Source organism: Nipponia nippon, unplaced genomic scaffold, assembly GCF_047370975.1.
Source record: "Nipponia nippon isolate SJK-2023a ecotype South Korea unplaced genomic scaffold, ASM4737097v1 scaffold_10, whole genome shotgun sequence".
Lineage (NCBI taxonomy): Eukaryota > Metazoa > Chordata > Aves > Pelecaniformes > Threskiornithidae > Nipponia > Nipponia nippon.
The window spans coordinates 22,894,537-22,915,992 of NW_028262291.1; the positions used below are offsets into that span (position 1 = coordinate 22,894,537).

Below are 21,456 nucleotides of genomic sequence, written 5' to 3' on the forward strand. Positions count from 1 at the left end.
CTAAAAATATTACATAATTTTACCTCCTGTTGCTAGTTTGCTTTGTACCTCTCATTAAGACTTTTGTCCAAGGGGTGTGCCTCACATCAAGCCATGGTAAATTGAGAGAAATTTCTCAGTTCAGTGACAATAATGGCATTTATTGAGATTTCCTCAAAAGGGAAGGTGCTGTCATAACATATGCCCAGAGCTTACAGATATATTGATGAAAAAGAGAGCATATGATCAACTGGGGCAACATTAGAAGTGTTGAGAGGCACTATATCTTCCATTAACGATTTGCAGGTGCACATTCCAATAAACCAAGCCAGCAAGGCAGTATCTTGACAAGGTTTTACTGCTTTGAGTGGAATATGCAGATAGGAAGATGACATATGATTTTAGAAAAGTACCATTAAATGAGTATTGAAAATGGAGAAAGTTGATCAAAGAACAAAGAAAGAATTGCATTAAAATTAATCATCCCAAAGTCATAAAATCAGTTGTAAACTCTTAGCAATAAAAGCTTAAATGAGGAGGAAGTTAATGTTTTAAATGAATTTGAATTTTCCAGTAGAGTACTTGATAGTTTCGACAGACTTTGGCCTCTCAGAGTATTTACTACAGTTTCAGGCAAGCCTAGTCACACTACAGGCAGCTGAAAGAATCATCAAATAAAAATAATTTATGTCAGCCTCATTATGCAAAAGCTCAGGGTCATTAAAAATAAAACCCACAAAGACAAACAAACAAAGTCATAACCCTAAAACTGGACACATATTTAACCAAGAAGAGTATCGGTCTTTTCAAAGAGGATTCTGTTTTATAGCTATTGAAGTCACTGGTCTGGATCATGCTGCTTAATAACAATCAGATGAATGATAGTTCTGGTATATTCATCAGCAGATCTCTGGTATTTAATATCATGATGTACCAGAAAAAGTATTATGGATGCATTCAATAGCAGTATGGAGTTCTGATATTGCAATGTTCCACTGCAAATCACTTACATTTTTATCACAACTGGTTATGCTGAAAAGCTCATGAAGTAATAACTTTTGAAGATGCAGTTTTCATTTTTCTGAGGAAACTTGATCTATCGTTTAGCAACTCTATATTTCTCAGGAAAGATACAGCAGAACTTTCTCAGCACACATGCTCTGAAGAGGTTTTTCCCTACAGTTTGGCGACAGCCACTGCTGGAGGAAGGATAACAAATTAAATGGCTCATTGATCTGTTCCAGCACAGAAAATCCTAGGTTTCTCTGTATTTATTGTAGCTGGTACTCCTTACTACCCAAGGCTTAATTTAACACCCTCAACAACTTCATATGAGAATCTGTGAGAAGCCTTTGAAATTAGGACGTTTCCACAAGAGAGACACATCTGCCACAGCCACACATCCTATTTGATTTCTGTGAAGAAGAATTCTGAAATTCACACTTATAAAAATTCTTGCTCATGTTAGGCTTAACAGTCAAGGTTTCAGAATTAGGTCTAGGGCATCAGCACTGATGATCCTGGCACAAATATGCTTTAGATGCGCATTTACATCAATACCGTGACATGACATTTGTTTGATAAGGTTCACTGTGCATAAAATTCAGCTCTGTGGAGAGAGTTATTAGAGAAGCGTCATGTAGACCACTTAAATTCCATTTCTGTCCTTCAGTTATAGAAAGACTTGTGCCTAGGTCTCATGTTAGCCCTCTGTATGAGGTGAATGTCATTCAATGCAATTTGTCATTATTTTTCAGTCCTAGGCTGTCTACATAAAAGCTCCTACTTGATTAGTGTGTGCTTCCCAGTAGATACAAAATACTCATTAAACCAGATACTTTATTGGGAAAAATAAAAGACCATGGTATAACATAAATTTTTAAACAGAACTCCCAACTGAATATATGCTGGTAATTATTTTCAAAAACCAAACTAAGCCCCAGTACTAAATGGTAAAAAAATTAACTAATTAAAGACTCTGCTAGCGCCATGCTGGACTGAATGGAGCAGCAGCAGTGGACATAAACAGGGGATCTGGCATTTCAGTTATTGCAAAATTATGTTTGATATAGCTTTATTGACTAACAAAATCTCTTAAACCTTGCAAATAGGGTTAAAGAAAAACAACAACCAACTACTTAAACATTAACAATATACTAGGAAATGTCTCTGCATTTTTGCAGAATACCTAATTGTAGTGCATTTTAATATTTATAGTTATTAATAGTTAATACAATCTTAATTTTAGGATCTACATACACACTTGAAAATAAATATTGCTACATCTGAGTAAGTATATATATTTAAAAGGAAAATATAATATCCAGTATCCCAGCTTTCTGTATCAAGCAGAGGACATAGACTTCCCACACACAACAGCCTAAACTATGAGAAATCTCAACTCCTAAGAGAATCAAAGATATGTACTGGAAAATCTCCACAGATTATGTGAGAGGTGGCAGTAGTACTCCTTCTTCAACCAGTACCTACAGGGTATAGTTGGCCATTGATTGTTTATTCAGCTGCATTGGTCTTTATGGTCTAAGGCATGGCTGTAGCATGTCAGTTCTGTGACACTGTTCCTTTACACTGCCAGTGACACTGCCACCAACACCAGATTTTACATTGTTTTGCTGAACAGCAGTCAGAATATTTAATCTGAATTAGATGTTCTCACTGGGACAGATTTACCTCTGGTGTAACTATGTAAACGTCAATAGAGTAAAACTATGAAAAAACTTGGTCTGTTGAGTTTATTGATTAAATCTGATGCATACAAATCACAAGCCATTTTCTATCTTTGGACACATAGATTCAATTTGCATTGTGCCTAGTGAAAGCCATAAATGTACATCTGTTACTGGAATATGGCTCAAAAAATTGTAACTCATTAGCTTAACACAAACATAATTGTTCCTGAAGTGCGAAGCACAGCAATGTCCTGAGCTCTAACCTCAGGAAGAGCCACTGACCCCTTGTGTGGGTTGGGTGACTCACTTGGCCTCCTGTACTTCAGTAAAATCGTGCTAAAATCTGTGAGCATGGAATCTGCAGGAAAAAAAGCAAATCACTGACACTGAATTGAGATTTTCTTTGTAAATAACTTTCACTATTGGTATAACTATATCACATTATGTCTGAAGCAGGGCTGCAGAAAGACCTGAATAGATGCTAAAAATACATGACACTGCTAGGAAGATACATTATGAAAAGCTTTGGGGTTTTTGTTCATGTTTGTTTGCTTCTAATGCAATACTATGAAACAGGGCTTTGCAATTTAGGAGGTTTTAGCATCTGGTCTTTTGCTACATGCTACTTAGATTATTCAGATAATTAATTCTAGAGACCATTCCTGACAAAGCAAGCTTGTCTGCAAGGAAACCGAGCATCTTCCATAGCTCAGAGAGATAAAAATCTTTTATTCCCTTCTCATAGAAACATGAAGGGTCTAAAAAGGTGAACTACAAAGAAACATAGGGGCAGCTGGGCTGCTTGCTATCGATGTGCAGTCAATCAATGTAGTGGAGGCATTTTGAAAAGGACTCTTCCTAATATTTCTAGTATATAGAAAACAGGTAGAAAATATTAGGAGAAAGAAGTGTCCATCACTTAATGAATTGCCTTGGTGTGCTTAAAAAAGAACTATCAGTGTATAATTTGTCATTTCCCCCTCAGCATTTTCATTTCGTCACAAGGAAGAGGTCTTTGGTAGTTCTTGAAAAACATTTTGAGTCTCTCACCCTATTTCTGTAACTCTGCTACACAGATGAGAACAAGGGGTCCATGCTGCACCAAGAAAGCAAGCAAAATGAGAGTTGCAAGATGTGAAGAGGTAAGCACAGAAGGAAACTGCAGCTCTGAGTACTGCTCTGGGAGCCCTGGCAGGGTTTTAAGACTGTTTGTGACAAGGTGGTCAAACTCTCTCGCTCTGGGTATGTCACTTCATAGTCATTGCACTAACAAAAGCTGGCGCTTCAGAAGTTGTGGCAGCTGATCAAACCAGAGAAATGCAGATGGTGAGATCCCAGAGCCCGGTACGGGCCAGAACAAACAAGGTTTATCCACCTTGGGTCTGGCAGCACCCCTCTCCCCAGAGCATGGGGATCTGGAGACAAGTGAGACACATGCTGGGCTTTTCTTGGAAACAAAAAGTGACACAAAGTGAGTAAGCCTTGATAAAAGAAGTGTGTTAAAGTAACTAACCTCCATTGCTCTGAGTCAGCAGAGCATAATGCTATGTTCCTGTATCTGTTTCTGTGATTATTGAATAAACTCAGTAGGAACCAACCCTTGATACCAAGCTAAGGAAACAGCACTATAGGTATGGCATACATTAGCATCCAAAGTGTTAAATCTGCTTTTCTCAAAGTATTAGAAATACTAAATCTTCAAGTCTCAGTGAAAGGACAAAAACCTGGCAATCATTGTTACAATCAACCATTTCAGTTAGTTTATTTTTACAGTAAGAGAAAGAACCACAGCGGTATTTACCCACTGTCTTTACAAGCATATCCTGACATTTCTTACCAGAGTGCTTCCTCTCTAGTTTGAGCAAACATGATTTTTTTCCAGGCTGAGAACTGATATGCCCAACTACTTCCTCCCTCCAAACAATATGGGTTTGAAGTTATAAAATAAAGGGAAGGCGCCAGGTAATGAAAGGCCCTTTGAGTCACCTGCATATCTCCTGTTGGTGCCAATGGGAGTTCCTTTGTGATGGGAGTGCAAGGGGTACTGTATAGCCTAGGCTATAATAGCAAATGATACATTAGCTGAGTACTAGTAATGGAAATAAGAGAGTTTATGATCTGGCTCTTAGGAGTCTGAGCATCACATTCTCTGTCTAAACACTGCTGATGTTTTGTAGAGCTAAAGTCATGCCTAAACAAATACAGGAGTCTTATCTAACCTAGGTATTTACTCTTAGAAATACTGCAACATTTACGACTGCCCACAACAGTAACTAAACTTGATATATTGAAAGGTGCTGTGTTTTGCTTCATTAAAACGCTACATTGGAGCATTTTTCCCTTGATAGCCCTGCATAATCTGAATCTGTATTTTCCTGGTTAATATTCTTCTATTCTACCATATTCCCTAACAGAGAAAAGAAGAGAAGGATTTAATACAAATAAAGAAAAAGGAATAGTGTGTTATTTTTAAAAAAATAAAACTGAAGAATTCTTGCTGATTCCTGGCTTCAGGAACCTGACAACAAGGATCTGAGTAAGCATTTTTTATTCATTTTAATGAAATGATGAATGTGGAAAATGAGCACAGAAGTCCTTAGCGGATAATATGGAAATAAGTAAGAAAGAAAATATCAACCCCAAACCAAAACAAAAATAACTCTGGAGAGGAAAAGAAATTAATTTCAAGAATAACATAATGCCATGCAGGCCTGCTCTTACAGCAAACCATCAAGTTAATTTAATTCCACAAACCCCATTGCTCCAACAAAATGTTGTTTAAATCAATTCATTCTTTCATTACAGTGCTTAAGAGCACCATGAAGTGATGAGAAATTACTGAGATGACTTTCATGTATCAGAATCCCTTCAGTTTCACTTCATTTTCTATCCTGACATGGGATTAATGTGCTGCATTTGCATGCTAAAATAGTATATTTAATTGTAAAAATGGTGGTGTTAAATTACTTTGCAATGAGTTTATTTTAAATGGTTCATTGAAGTTTTTAAAATAGCTTGCTGCATGATTGCATCTGTGCTCTGCTTTGATGTATTACATCTTCAACCAATAGCTGCAATGTAGGAAACCTTTACTTGCTATTCTGTTTGCCATTTCAACAACAGATTTTGACCTAAAAGCAATTGCAGGCTCACAGGATCAGATTCAGATAATAACAACACTTGAGCAGAAGCCCACCCCTCTCCAGAACTGCACAAAAATGGTATGCAACTATTGTGTATGTATATGTGTATGCTGTCAACCGGAGTGAAAATTACCTAGAATGTTCTCTTATGTGATTGTCCATCCCCTGGTAGTGGTTTACTAATGCTTTAGTACTTAGTCAAGTCACCACATAATACAGTACGTGATCTTATTAATGTCACTCATACATGGCTCTTCTCTTCCCTTCCTTCCTCTCCCTGGAAGGATGAAGTACATGTAGATCTTTTCTCTACAAAAACAAGGTTCTGTGAGTCTCCAGATTGGCAAAGGCCAGGTTGAAGGGTGTCGTTTGTTCTTGTAATACCACATATTAAAGATTATGGGAGGCCACAAGATTTAGGTCCTGAAAATAGCTGAACTTTTTTGTGAAAGGGAATAATTCATTTGCATCAATTCACTAATGTGTAACATACACAAATTTACATTTCTCCTTTTTATAGATATGTATATATAGATGTATAAAATTGTCTTTACAGAATCACGGAATCATAGGTTGGAAGGGACCTCTTGAGACCATCTAGTCCAACCCTCCTGCTCAAGTAGGGTCAGCTACAGCAGGTTACTCAGGGCAGTGTCCACTCTGTTTTGAATGTCTCCAAGGATGGAGACTGTCACGTCCCACCTGTGGGGAGGGGGGAGTGACTCAGATTCACAAATTCCCTCGGTGTGGATTAAGGTGAAATAACACTCAAGGTCCATACATAAACATCAACTTTAATGGTAGATTTCTATAGACCAAATATTCTGTAAACGTTGGCCCTCTAACAATTATATCTACCTAAGTTATGTGGCTTTATAGGAAACCAAGGTAAGCCTTGTTTTACTCAATAACTTTAGGAAGGGAAACAGAGAGAAAGAAAGAGAGAGGGGAAGAGAGAAATAGATCACCAATCCTGGATCCAGCATCAGACCTGCCAGCAGGGGTATTCAGTGTAGAGAGCCCCTGTACACTCACACATGTCCCTATTTATTGGCCCCTGGTTCCTGGGTTTCTGGAACCTTCTTTCATCCCAGTTCCAGGAGTGGTTGAGACACCCGTCAAATCAAGAGAAGTGACTAATTAAGAGAAGTGGCACTAGGCCCTTCCTCATGACTTAACCCTCTCTCGACTCCTGGGATGTTCTGTCAGGGAGTCCAGGCTCACAGTACAGGTGTTTGGGGCTTACAACGATGCCACAGACTCTCAGGGCAGCTTGACCCAGTGTTTGCCCACCCTCACAGTAAAAAAGTTTTTTCTTGTGTTCAGATGGAATTTCCTGGTTTTTAATTTGTCCCATTGCCTCTTGTCCTGTCACTGGGCACTACTGAGAAAAGTTTGGCTCCCTTGCCTTCATTCCTTCCCATCAGGTATTTAGAGACATTGATAAGGTCCCCCTGAACCTTCTCTTCTGCAGGCTGAAGTGTCTCAGCCCACTTATCCTCTCCTTATATGAAAGATGCCCCAGTCCCTTACTCATCTCTGTGGCCCTGTGTTGAACTCACTCCAGTAAGTCCATATCTGTCTTGTACTGGGGAGCCCAGAACTGGACCCAGCACTCTAGGTTTGACAGGAACCCCAAGGAGCAGAGCAGAGCATAGCAGACCACACCAGGAGCCACAAAGGTGAGTTATGGCAGCAAAAAGTCTCCCAAGAACCAGCTTCCCCAAGCAACTCTATCCATACTCTCTCTGGTAACAACACACTTTTCTATGTCTACATGGTGGAAAAAGGTTTTCCTCTGCATTTAAGAGGGCAGAATTCAGGGTTTACTTTCTGTTTCATCTGTGTAGTTCCTATTTTAGAAACCATAACCTAAAGGCTGTTGCAAAAATGCAATTTTTTAAACCTGGTCTCTATTCATATCTTTGTTGACAATGCTCATATCAATACACTTGGAAACACAATGGAAGCATCGCTCTTAATCTCAATGAGAATTAAGCACTGAAATACCTTTGAAGAGTCAAGTATTATTCCTTAGCTTGTAGAATAACAGTCCTATTTTGAATCCTTGCTGTGTTTTTTCAGTGAGTCTTTTGCAAATGTGCACAAATAGGTGTCTATATTTAGGTCAGCTATATGCTTGTGCACTGAAATGTTGCTTTTCTTCCATGGTGATATGGAGGAATATCATTCCTTAGGGAAGAATACTGTATCATTAAACTAATCTATGCTATTACATCTCTATTATCACTTCTGTGTACATGAATTTTAAAACACAAAATGGTACAGAGAAATAATATACATTTAGAAAACCAGTGCTAATACCTACTCATATTGGTACTGATTAACTGTATACTTCTTCCCTGCCATTACCTGGCATATGTTAACAAGAGGCAAGGGAGAAGAGAAGAAGGGAAAGATTCCCTGGTATATTGAAAGCAAAGACCACTGGTAATGGATGTGGGTTATCTTGCAAGTCTTGCAGTTACCCCTAAAGCGTTCAGGATGGATTTGAGAGTCAGGCAGGTGCAGTTACTGTCTTAGGTCCTATGCATGTGAATGGCACACATTCAAGCTGCACTCTTCTGATGTTATCATTTCACTTGCTCTCTATTTCACATTGCCCACATGTATGCTTAACATTAGACAACAGAAGGTACTTTTTAGTTTTGTGAATCCCAGCTTTAAATCATATATAAGTTCTACATGGTAAGATGTTTGAATGAGAAAGCTGCATTACACAATTACTCCTATGTACAGATGTTTATCAGCAAAAGGACATTTAATGTTTTCATATAATGAAAGTATCACAGCCCTTCCTGGGTTTGAATGGCTGGACTGAAGCTATAGTATCAACTATTATTTTGCTATTATTTATTGGTTTATTGTTATAGACAGGTTACATGCTTTTGACACTAGCTTCAGTGAAAGAGGTACAGTTTTACTTCCTAGACCCAGAATACGTTTTTGCAGTGAAAAGAGCAGATCTAATATATTGGTTTGGGGGGATCTGTTTTCTCAGTCTTACTGGCATAGTCTGCCTAGCATACAGCTGTGGTCTGTGTGTAGACAGTAAAAGTTCTTAATGGTGTATCTGCAGAACTGTTTCTAGGTAATACCCGTGATTTTATTGAGAGCCACTTTTGTTGTTAGTATACACTGCAGAATGAGTTTTGGTGATTTTTGTTTCCCATTCTGGCAGGAAGAGTTTTAGTCCAAGCCTTTTTAAATAGGCAAGTACTCAATGGCTCCCTGAAGTGTCCGGTAAAATAACTTAACAAACAGAAAAATATTTTCCTCAATCTCTCCCCTCTTCTTTTGACAACAGATGTGCTTTGCTAATCTTGAAACCACATCTCAGTAAGTGCTCTCATTTCCTTTTCTCTTTTACACAAGTCTCAACTTTGTTACTAGTTTACAGAGGTTTAACTGCAGACTGTTCTAGCAGTCAGAGGAAGCAGAGAAGTCCTAAGCCATTAATGTTAGACCAAGGTCAAGGGTTGACAATTTTCATTTAATAATACAGTTGTCTCAAATCTTGAGACTTTCCAAGTCCTACTGAGGTTACCAGAAACAACCTGTGATATTCTATAGGTTTTTTTGTTTTCAAGTACTGGCTTAGTTTCTGCATTCTGGGCTTGTTGGCAAATGAATTCTTAGAAGATGGCATATGTAAATCATAGATCTGATTTCTAGGTGTGCCAGCAGACTCAGGCACTCGGAGACCATTGTCTGATATGTACACTGCACACCTATTTTGAGAAATAGTAACTGTGGACTGGTAAAGATAAGCAGAGAATATATTTCCCTATTTTTTTCCCTAATGTTTCCCTCCCCTTCTGAAGGTTATAAGTCAAAATACTTTTCCTCCAGCTAAAAATAACACCAGACTATTCAGCTCTGTATGTTAAATTATTTGATGGGGTTACTATTAGACTGCAAAGCCACAGTTTTAATTCTCTACTTCTGGTTGCTACAGCATCCTTCGCTCTACCTTCTGTCCGGAGAAAAGCCACCAAGAGAGTGAATTAATGCTAGTCTTCCTCCTGGTGGGACACAGACCTGGCCTATGTTATGCTTTAGCTCCTAGTCATGTTAGACAATCATTTTTCACATTTTTATTTCCTGGTCTAAATAAGCAGTTCTTTCTTCATAGAACAGGGGTGGATTTTAATTTGTGAAACCCTGCAGGCAGGTCCAATCTGGGCAGGAGGGTGTCATAGCATTATGCTGGTAAGTCAGTTTCAGATACCTGCTGTTCCTAAACTACAACATACTGAAATTGCCGGTGGAGTATAGAGCAAGTTTCCTGGGAAGGACTGAAGCTATTTTTTCCAGTAGAGAAGCACCAATTATGTTAAGCTAATGGCACTCATCAGCAGGCTTCAGGCCACTAAAACCAGCGCATCGAATTTCCGATATCCTTCTCTACCAACCCCTACCTACAGCCCAATGCAGGACTAGTTAGCTTTAGAAGTCTCTCTCTTCCCTCCCTCCCTGCAACCTGATGGAAAGGCAGGGGTGAAGCAGCTATCTTGATCTTGCATTAGATCTTGAGACCAGGAACAGGATCACTGACAGTCACAGCGTTCTACCCCTGCCAGCTCACCCTCGCTTTCGCTGGGCAGGTCAGAATATTGGAAACAGAAATTCAGGAATAAAAAAGAAAAACAGAAATAAGAGTCAGAAAAAAAAAAAAAAAGCAAAATAAATTTATAAGAATCTCTTTAAATGGGGAAACATAGAATTGCTAGAACAGCAAAGGTGGAGGACTGAATTGGCTCTAGGTGGAAAAAATAAGAATAAGATGAAAAGGAATGAGATTTGCCATATACTAGAGGGGAAATCTGTTTACTTTGAGAAAAGACAAAAGATATATTTACAAGGAGTTAAAGAACAGAAAATAGACCTTGTAGGTAGTTCTTTCTCAATTAGGGTGAAAGCTCAGCAATGCATATCCCCTCCTCTTTCTGCCTGTCCAGAAGAAAAGCAAAAGCTGAGTTAACAAGAATTCCATCCTCCCAGAACACAAATCAGATAGTCTACTGAAAAAAAACCCTCACAAATTTGCTGGCAACCTCCTCAGCCAGAACAAGCTACTTTCTCCTCTCATTTTAACAGGTAACCCCTCACAGGTTTCTCCCATAGGCCCTCAGCTCTAGAAGTCTTAAAAATTGGATCATTCTGCCCCCAGAAGCCTGAATCCACACTGCTCTGCCGTTTGAGCCTCTTCACAGACAGTCCTAGCTGCTTGTTGTTTCTCATAGATTACTGACTCCCAAGGCTTACTCCCACCAGTGCTGCCCTTATCCCTCCACAGCCTCTCCCAGCTTCACACAACCCAACAGCTGCTCCAGCATTTTACAGACCAAGTTTCTTCCCTGTGAGCTGCTCTCCCCACCCTTTCCACCTGGGGAGGTGAGTTAATTGCAGCATAGCTGCACAGCCACACCCCTTCACCAACCAGATCTATTTTGCAGCAAAGAATACGTCTCATAACAACAGAGCCGAAGCTCTCCACAAAGACCTTTTTTTCTCTCCTCCCATAAATATCTCTCCTTTTTCAGCTTTCATTTCCCTGCTTCCCAGACCTCATGTTTCTGGCCAGCTTGCTATTTACCAGGCTAATATTGTCTGTGACTCTGGCATTTGACAGTTCAGCACTGAACTCAGAGTGATGTATTCCAAGAAAAATCCAGCCGTTCTCTTTAGCTGAGCTTTTCACTTCAGCTGTTCCTGTTCCCTTCCGCTATCCCCACCTTGCTGGCATACGCCAAGTCATAAAAGTGCACTTCGAAGGAGCAATAATTGTTATGTAATTCCAAGGCTCGTTTTTCAGTATCAATATCAAAAGCTGACTGATGATTGTCAGTGAGACCATCAGTAACGGTTAACAATGTAGCACAGAGCTGTTCTTTCTATTAATTCACTGATTTGACAACAGCACTTCAAATCGTAACAGAAATGTCACTGTAACTACACAATATCAAAAGTAAATAGGCCACAGCACCACCTATATGTATTCATGGTTCTCTGAAGAATCACCTCTCAGCAAAGGGGTTACTTGGACAGCTTTACAAGGCACCAGAAACATTATCTCTTGAACTTCATGTTCAGATTTGTGACAGCATCTATGAATAGCTTAGTCAGGTTCAGTTTGGCTCAGTAAAGTTTCTATATGCATGTGTTGTTCACAAAATGTGAAGCAAAACCCAGTCTTGCAATTCCACAGAATTCAGACTGTGATAGTGTTTCCATTTCCAAGATCTCTTTGGAGGCAAACTTCAGCCCTCTACTTAGGGAGGGTGGAAGGAGAAATTGGCTTGCCAAGATTTGGAGTGAAAATTAAGATACTGCTGAAACAACATCATATTGTGAAAAGCAGAGAGAGCTGGTTCATAGCCCCACTCTCAGCTGGCTCCATGGTTATTGTTTAGTAGGGGTTTTTGGTAGAGAAGCTCCTAGGCAATGAGGTTTATCTGTTTTTTTACACTGAAGCTATTCATTATTTCAAAGCTTTTTTGGGAATCTAAAATACTATTTTGTGTTTTTCCAAATATGTGGACATGGAATACAATGGAATAATTTTCTCCTATTGAATTAATTGCAACTGCATTAAAATCAAGCAATTTTGTCTGTGTTGCTTGTGCATAGCTACTTATTGCAAAATGTCTCTGCACCTGTTTCAGATCATCCAAGATTTGTATAAGAAAGATGGATCATCTGGAACCTAAGCTCCATCACATGTGCAGGTTTCAGCATGCATTCCCAGACAATTGCATATACTGATAAGAAGATATTCTGTCAGCTCCTGGACTTAAAAATTTCTGGCATTTTCTACCTCCTTTCTGCCTGGTATCCCCCACAGCACAAGAAATTGACCTGTTAAATCATGCTTGTACAAAAAGGGACAAATCATTTCTTTTAATAGCATGAAAGGAGGGAAGGAGAGAGCGACACACGTGAATGAATGGCACAGCTTCTGTATGAGCAAGACACTGAGAATGACAGCAACTAAATGCATTCTCAGGACAGGTACTATTTTTTCCTGCAAAGCAGCAGCTCTGCAGCTGAGGATGGATGTGAACAGAAAGCACATGGATTTCCTGCCCACCCACACCTGCCCACCCACTGACAGTGGCAGCATTCTCTCTGGGTCATGTGCAGGGATACAAGTCAAATGATGAGAGGCCCTCCCAGGATGAAAGATTTCTGTCATCTAGGATTTAGCTGATAGGCTGTAAAGTGCTTTTAAATCCTTTAAATCCGTATACATGAAGGTGGGTATTGGGAAAGTTGAACTGGGAAAACACCATCAAGAGCACAGATAACTCAAAGCTGATGAATTTAGCAGGAACCTTTCATACCAGAGTCTATGAATTAAAGACAGGTGAAAGAAAGATAAACAACAAAAATACTTAAGGCAAGTGGAGCACATGGGGGTAGGGAGCTTGTATTTTTCACTTAGCACTTGAAATGATAGATGTTCAGATAGATGCATTTCATTTGGTACGGACCTCCAGTCCCTACCAAAGGGAGAGATGTGAAGTGTTATCTGATGCAAATGTAATTGTACAGCTTTATGGAAGGCAGTAAGCACACAAAATGTCAACTTTTTGGCTTGCTCTTTCTTCTGTTTAACTAAAAGTTATATATATCAGATTAACAACCCAATTTGTCTTTTAGTAATACAAGAGGGGCATTTTTTTCCCCTCTGGGTTATTATTTTGATTCTGATTCCTCTTCTATGACTATATAGTAAGATAGATAACTGTGAATATTACATAAAGATGTTGTATTTGTAACTGGAGGCAGAAGGCTTTTTAAGCTGTACCATGGGTAGCACCTGGATAAACTTCATTCCCTGCTTTGACTCAGATGTGTCTGTGCCTTGAGTTTATCTCTGAATTGGATGAAAAGGAAGAGCTATCCCTGAATGGTTCCTAAGAATAACACAGGCAGACATGATTATGTGTAGCAGAAACAAAGACCTAAATAAACAGATAGACAAAGTCCATCCAGTTCTTGGCTTTGCTTCTGTAAAGAATATCAGATACTGCTACTGCAGTGACGGACACATATGTATCAGGCAGCTACTAGATCACCAAAATCATTTTCCAGCCTGCCGAGCTGGATTAACTTTCTTTCCTGACTTATTTAGGCCCAATTAGGAGCAGAATCCCTGTGATGAAAGGTTCAGGATATTCTTTTATCCCTGCACAAACCTTTTCAGGGCAAATGATAGTCCTCCAGTGCTGGTGCTAGACTCAAGGCAGCAGACTACAAGCTACATTTGATAAAGTACAGCTCAAAGGGTTGGGATTTACTAAAACCAGATGGGAACACTTGCTGTGATTTGGTGATGGCTGTTTTTCTAAGGAGGATTCTTTTTATTGGGGTTAGTCCCACAAAGTTTCATTAGCAGCAGAACAGCCCTGAAAGTCTTTTACTGTGGTAGACAACATCACAGTAAACAACAATATGCATTTGTGAGAGTCAGGCATCTGTCTGTGTTCATTATGCTACTTTTTAAGCACAGCCCTTCTTGTGAACAAGAATTTTCAGCATCTCCCCAAATAAATCCATGGTCTGCTCCCTGCCTTCTCTTCTCATACAGGCACTCTAAATGGTGGTTAGCTGCCACTTCTGAGGTGCTGTGTTGTGTCACACCACGCACAAGAAGCCATAAAAGCCTGAAAAGTCAACATAAGGAAGAGAAGGTGAGAAAGGGAGAGTGAAAGTGTAACAGATTCACAGGGCACATCTCCCCATACTGGATCATACTGGGGATGCTCCATTCCTTCACTGCACAGCTGGCTCACATGATTTGATCAGTCACTGCATTCCTTTTTCAAAAGCTAATCTGCATCCCAAGCTGCCTGTTATCTGGAGCTAGGAAATTTCTAACTGCAGTACTCTGGCACGTGATACCACCTGAAAGCAAAACTCTGTCGTGAATCAGACAGAACTCAAACCCTCAACTCACGCATCCAGGAATTTGTGTGTCTGGTACCTTTGTCCAGTGCACAACACTGAACCCTGCATGCTCACTCTGCGTAATGGAGAGGAACCCGAGGCAGCCTAAGCACTGACAACAGCCTGCCAACCACAGCATGGGTTTCTCTGCATGCTAATTCAATCAGCTCCTCCATACAGTCGGATCTAGATCTGATATTCCTAGAACTGCTTGTGAGAAATCAGGCTTTTTGTACAATATTACAGGTACTGTCAGCTGGAGGGCCTGTGACAAGTGCCAGGCTACCCGCTTCTCACAGCTGCAGCATGTTCCCTTCTTCCAAGTGGAACCTAGAGGTGCTGCAGAGAGATGGCAGGAGCGCAGCATTCAGTTTTGCTCACTCTGATCATCAGTAACAGAACTATTATGTGATTTACCTGACCCATTCTCACTGTGTATCAGTGCAACTTCCACAGGAATATGGTAAAGCTGTGATTAGAGAATGTTCATGGAAATGCAGATTGCTTTTTATCTGTTATTCACCCAGGATTGTGACGTAGCCTACCATTTTTAATTTTATGTATCCTGTTTTCTCAGAAGATGGCAAAGACTGAAACATAAGACACTTATCCCAGAATAAGGATTCTTCAACTGAGATACTCATATGGAGTTTTACTGTTAATCTGAAGATATTGCATAAGTCTCTACGGCTTAGTCAAAACCTCGTCTTTTCTGCCAATTGTGTCAATCTCTGTGAAGTAAAAGCTTGCCTATCAGAAATCCTAGAAGAAGAGGAAAGCAGGGAAATAAAAGCCATTTCTCAGTTCTCAATGATTATTAGATTAAAGCAGTTTACAGCCACTGCTGACTTGAATTAGAGTGCCTTTCTGAAAGACCTAGCATTAAAAGCCTATGTTATCTCATTACAATTTTTGTAAGTCAGTCATGCACCCATAAGAGGAGCAATGGATTTCTTTCCTATGATATAAAGAGTCTTAGATAATTAGCATAGTTGGGAGAAAAATATGATTTACTGATTTTTTTTAATATATGTAGATGTCTTGCTTGAGTGACACATTTCAATTTTATTTAAATTTCATGTGGAAATATAATGCAGTGTCCATTGTGGTTTTCTGCTTTTGAAATGTCTCTGCCCTCCCGAGCATTAAAAAATATAAGAAAAGAAATCTAGCCTAGTTTTGCATAACAGCACAAGCCCTTTGTACAGTAAATTACCAGGTGTCCTTTCTATATACAATATGCTGAAAACCAAGGAATATGTATGTTAAATTTGAATAATGGGACAAAATAAGATAATTCCTCTTTGCTGACAGAAATGCATTAGCCACTAGCACATATAACCATTATTCAGTACAGAAATGTGTTTTTTAAAGTAGGGGTAATTGCAAAACAGCTAACCAGAAAAGAAAATAGGTTCAAAAAAAATCACATCTGATTGATGTACTTGACAAGTGGGTAATAAAATTAGGTTCTGCTCAGAACAATTTGGAATAATTGATTTGGTTTATGACCTTGACCAAAATATGCAAAAAATGTAGCATTCTTTCACAGTTGCACTGTAATTGTTCATGCTACTGAGAGAACAAGAAAGGGGGATAAATGCCTATTAGAGAGAGTTTCGTTATGAAAATGGGCCTATTAGACAGAGTTCCGTTATGAAAATGGCTAATTAGAGAATCTGAATAGGATATTTGAAATATCACATCCTCTACAATGCCCATGGACTCTGTGCATTGCATATCAAATACACATAATACTAGTGATTCTTGTGGACATAATTGTGTACAGAGTTTTACCAAAGCCTCTGCTTTTATACCCACCATTCATCATGGGTACAACTGATGTTACTGAAATGCTTGATTTCCTCCCCTATAGTTCTCCAAGGCTGCTGAGACCAGATGATATGCTTGATTTGACAATTCTTAAGCTCTGTGCCTGTAGGCAGATTATAATCCGCAAAAGGTCCTTAACTCCATGGTTCACTTCTCTTCTAAGCAAAAAACAATGAAGTTAGTTGACTGGCAAAACCAGACAGGGCTGACCTTTGCATGAGGATCTGATACTCTTTTCTGGGTGTGAATGCTGTCTGCCTCCCTGTCGTGTGCTGCTGTGGCACATAAGTCACTTCAAACCCTCCCAGCGGGCATAGGATGGGACAGGGAGCAGTCCAGGAAACGGCTACACACTTCTCTCCACATATGAAAATACGCAGAAGTCTGTGGGCACAGAACTGGCCTAAAGAGGGACATAATTAACCTCTTCACAGCTAGGCTTGGTGACAGCAAGCAGCAGGGTATGAAGGCATTGTAGGACCCAAGAGAACACTTCATTTCTTGCAGTAAATAGGTAGCACAGAATCAGAAACAACAATGTGAATATCTTAGTTCAGATAACTAATTTAAAAATGTGATTTTGGGACCAGGAGCAACTCATTAGCTGCAGCCTAAAGCTTTCCCAGTAAATATCAGGAACAATTGAATGATTTCATATTATAAAAAGCTTGTTATAATAAATGGACATTTTAAGTGCCAGGAAAATTCAAAGAACAGTACCTTGCAGCAAAATCTTGTAAGGAGATGCACGCACTTCCAATTACATGCTGTCTTGACCACTTCTGCATGTATTCAGTTGCTTAGCACCATTGTGTATGCTCACATTGTCAGCAGGGGAGTTCATAATTCTCAGCAGAAACATTTCCCTGATTAGGAAAAATAAGGGTTAGAAGAGTACAGAGAAATGTTTTCAGGGTATGTTAAAGGTGATAAAATGCTGGGAAATGACACAATCCCCTTAAGTCTTAAGAGTGGGATTTATTCTGCAAGACAAAACATAGCTTTTTGAAATTCTCTCCTTTTTCAAATGATAACTTGCACAGAAAGAATGAGATGAACTCTTTCCTGTGGAAGCTGGAAAGTTGGGTCTATTAGGATTTATAATTTATTCTGTATAAACATTTGGATAGAAGTAGATCTTGTGAAATATTGTACTATACCAGGAGAGTACTTTGTTTTGTTTCATTTAATTAAATATCAAGAAATAGCTATTTTTGATGCATCATCTTTCATCAGGTGCTTGCCAGGTGTTGATTAAATAACAGCTTTATTTATTTATTTTCCTTGACAGGTTAAAAAATTAGTTCCTGTGAAGAAATCTTAAATCAGGGATTATAAGCACATGTGGCATAAGGCAACTATTCCCACGACTTTAGAAAACTCAGTCTGCATACAGAGTTGAAGAATGCTGGAAAGGGAGAGCAGAAGGAAAGATCTGGATACACACTCACACAGACTGTTTACTCTTTACTCGAACATAAGTGCTAACAACTTTGCTGGAATTTTCTAAGTGAAGATTGGAAAGGATTAAGTCATGGGTCAATGGGAAAGAGGTAAGATCATCAAGCAGGTCACAACATTACCTCTTTCCAAGTTTCAGTACTTTTGAATCTGAAGCATCTCTTCCTTACCAGGTGCAGATTCTGTAAGATTCTTTGCAAGGAAGGAAAACCCTCAGATAAGATGCTTTGGCTCAGCACTGCTTTGAGCTTAGTTGTGTTTTCAAACAGATCTTCACAAGGATTTGTATTATCTCTCCAGCCTGCATCTCTAATCTTCTAAATCCAAAGTATAGACATTTAAAATGCTGGGTTAGTGTCTCTCTGGAGCATGCAGAGAAAAGGATGTGGGACCTGTCCCAGCACCTGGTCTCAGCTGTGCTGGATCCAGAAGAAACCAGCTGAGGAAGAACAAGAGAGAGCAGCAGCTCTATCCCTGGCTTTTTCTTGCTGAGGAAGAACAAGAGAGAGCAGCAGCTCTATCCCTGGCTTTTTCTTGACAGTATTGTCTGCTACCACAGGGCTGGCAAACCTTAAGGCATTGTCTCTTTCTACTGGGTGCTTTAGGTGCCTCCATGCTGACGATGAGGATCTTGCTCTCATCTGTCCAACTTTCCCCAGGAGATGAGTAAGCATCTTGCTTGCCTCAGTGGACTCCCCAGAAGCAGCAGGATGGCTGAAAATCAGAGAGTCCTTCTGGTCATTTTTCTCATTGAAAGCCGTATGGATTTCAAACTGTTACCCACACATTTTAAAGATTTTTATCCTTCATAAGTAGCATTAGCAAACAGAAAGGAACTCTTCTACAGTATGTACCATAAGGTTGACCTTACACTTGCTCTCTGTGGGGGGAGTGAAATACCTGGGTGTTCAGAGGCCTGGACTAAGTTACTGTATGTCCGATAAAAGCACAGTCATAGAGCAGAGACTTTTCTGCATGTTGTTCTTAAGGCTCTGATCTAGAAATGCAGGCATTTAATTTTACATGTGTACATCATTTCCATTGACAGGCACAAAACAAATTGTGTCTCTAAATGTGCTGATGTGCTTTTCTTTCTTGCAGTGTAAATCCCTGATTGAACAGATGTGGCAGACTTTTATCAGAAGAAGGAAAAGAAAGATTCTTGCAGAATGTAGTTGTATATAAAACCAACTGACATTCAGAGTAAAAAAAGTGCCACAAATAATTCACTTCATAGATTCATAGAATCATGGAATCATACAATCATTTAGGTTGGAAAAGACCTTTAAGATCATCAAGTCCAACCATAAACCTAATACTTCCAAGTCCACCACTAAACCACGTCCCTAAGCGCCACGTCTACACGACTTTTGAATACGTCCGGAGATGGGGACTCTACCACTTCCCTGGGAAGCCTGTTCCAATGCTTGACAACCCTTTCAGTGAAGAAATATTTCCTAATATCCTATCTAAACCTCCCCTGGTGCAACTTGAGGCCGTTTCCTCTTGTCCTATCACTTGTCATTTGACAGAAGAGACTGACACCCACCTCACTGCAACCTCCTTTCAGGTAGTTGTAGACAGTGATAAGGTCTCCCCTGAGCCTCCTTTTCTCCAGTCTAAACAACCCCAGTTCCCTCAGCTGCTCCTCATAAGACTTGTTCTCTAGACCCTTCACCAGCTTCGTTGCTTTTCTTTGGACACACTCTAGCACCTCCATGTCTTTCTTGTAGTGAGGGGCCGAAAACTGAACACAGTATTTGAGACACTGGGCACTATACAGTCTTGTTTTAACACCTTTCCACACTAAGCAGATTAATGATTTTACTAGCACTTTTTGCTCTGTCTAAAAGACAGAAGCACCCCCCCGCCCTGTATTCCACAACCCATGCTAATCTTTCACCCTAATTAACCCATTAGAACAGTAAGTGTTCATTCTAAGCTTTTCTTAAATAGAATCGTTGAAAGAGAACTTGCAGTATGTTTCCTCTGGGATTTACAATATTGTAAGTGCATGCCTTACTTTTTGTGGTTGTATGAGGGCTGTTTCCTATTGCACAGTTTGTACTTGTTTGCTATGATAGAGAAATATGTCAAACCCTGTACACAACATCTCTATCTTGTACCAAAAGGAATCATCCTGCTCTTACTGAAAATAACAGCAAACCTTTCACTGACTTAAACAGCAGCTGGACCTGTTTACAGGTCTCAATACATGAGAATTTTGGAAGCTTGTTTTTAATTTTGCATTTCTTGGTTACATTAAATAGTGCCAAGAAACCACTAGACTTGGGCTGGGTGGGTGGAAATGTAGCTGTCAGCAAATGGTTAATGATTGGATTTGTTCAACTAAAATGGATGCAATTTTGGTGCATGATGTCAATTTGATTAAAGTTTGTATACAGTTATTTAGGAATAAGTGGATAACAGTACATTTTCAATGAAAACTGAGGGTATAAGAAACAGCAGGAGCACAACATCAAGATTGCAAAAAGAACCGAAATGGACTGTTTAACAGCTAATTAGAGTCATCAGCTGAGCACTTTTAGTTTGCATAACTGGAGGCATTATGCCATTGAACAGGGATGTGCATGGAATATTTCGTTAGTTTCTGGGAATTTCAATACTGGAAAGTTACTGAGAAATATTTCAAGAGAGAGAACAAAACTTACCAGAGGTCAGAGATCAATTTAACAGGGTATCTAAACACATGTATGAAAATTTCGCATGAACAGATTGGCTAAACATTAGCTAAAATAGAAATATGTTAATAATCTAGCAGTTAGGAATAAAGAAGCTCAATTAGCTAATTTTGAATCTAATTGTAAAATAAAAATTTCCATTTAAACTCATATATATTCTCCCTCTTTTCAATTTCACTTGCGTCCTCTTACATTTTAAGTAGTTCTTTTACCCTTAGCAAAATCAGCAGTCTCCTTTAATTGCGGTGCCATAAATGGGCCTTGCTGCCACCTGTCTGAGCTGGACAAATCAGAGTAATAATTTCTTTAATTAATTCCTCTTTGACGTAGAGCAGTGTTTTAAAGGTAAAACATCTAGGTTTGATTTAAACATTTTCTACAGATGTAGAATTTACAAATCATAGAATGTTCTTCCAATGGTTAATTATTACCATTGTAAACAGAAACAAAAGACAAAAATAATTAAACTAAATATTTTCAGAATCAACCAATGGATTTAATTAAACCTAGGACCACGAAGCTCTTCAGTTTTCATTTATATTTCTGACATGGATACATATTGACTATAAGTCAATGCTGAAGTCCTGTCTTTAGTAAGGTAAGCAGAGAGAGCATCCAGAGACTTGCATTATAAGGAATATTTTTCAATCTTTTAGTTTTTCCTGCAGCTCT

General features: G+C 39.2%; 1 long non-coding RNA gene across 1 annotated transcript in view; it reads left to right on the forward strand.

The window, feature by feature from the left end:
• Positions 1-20,771, forward strand: part of LOC148057119 (uncharacterized) — a 50,926-nt gene extending 30,155 nt beyond the window's left edge. The window contains exons 2-6 of the long non-coding RNA XR_015701890.1: positions 3,746-3,811; positions 5,084-5,205; positions 5,793-5,890; positions 17,913-18,174; positions 19,184-20,771. This is a non-coding gene — a long non-coding RNA (uncharacterized LOC148057119). The remainder of the gene's footprint in view (positions 1-3,745; positions 3,812-5,083; positions 5,206-5,792; positions 5,891-17,912; positions 18,175-19,183) is intronic.
• The last annotated feature ends 685 nt before the right edge of the window (positions 20,772-21,456 follow it).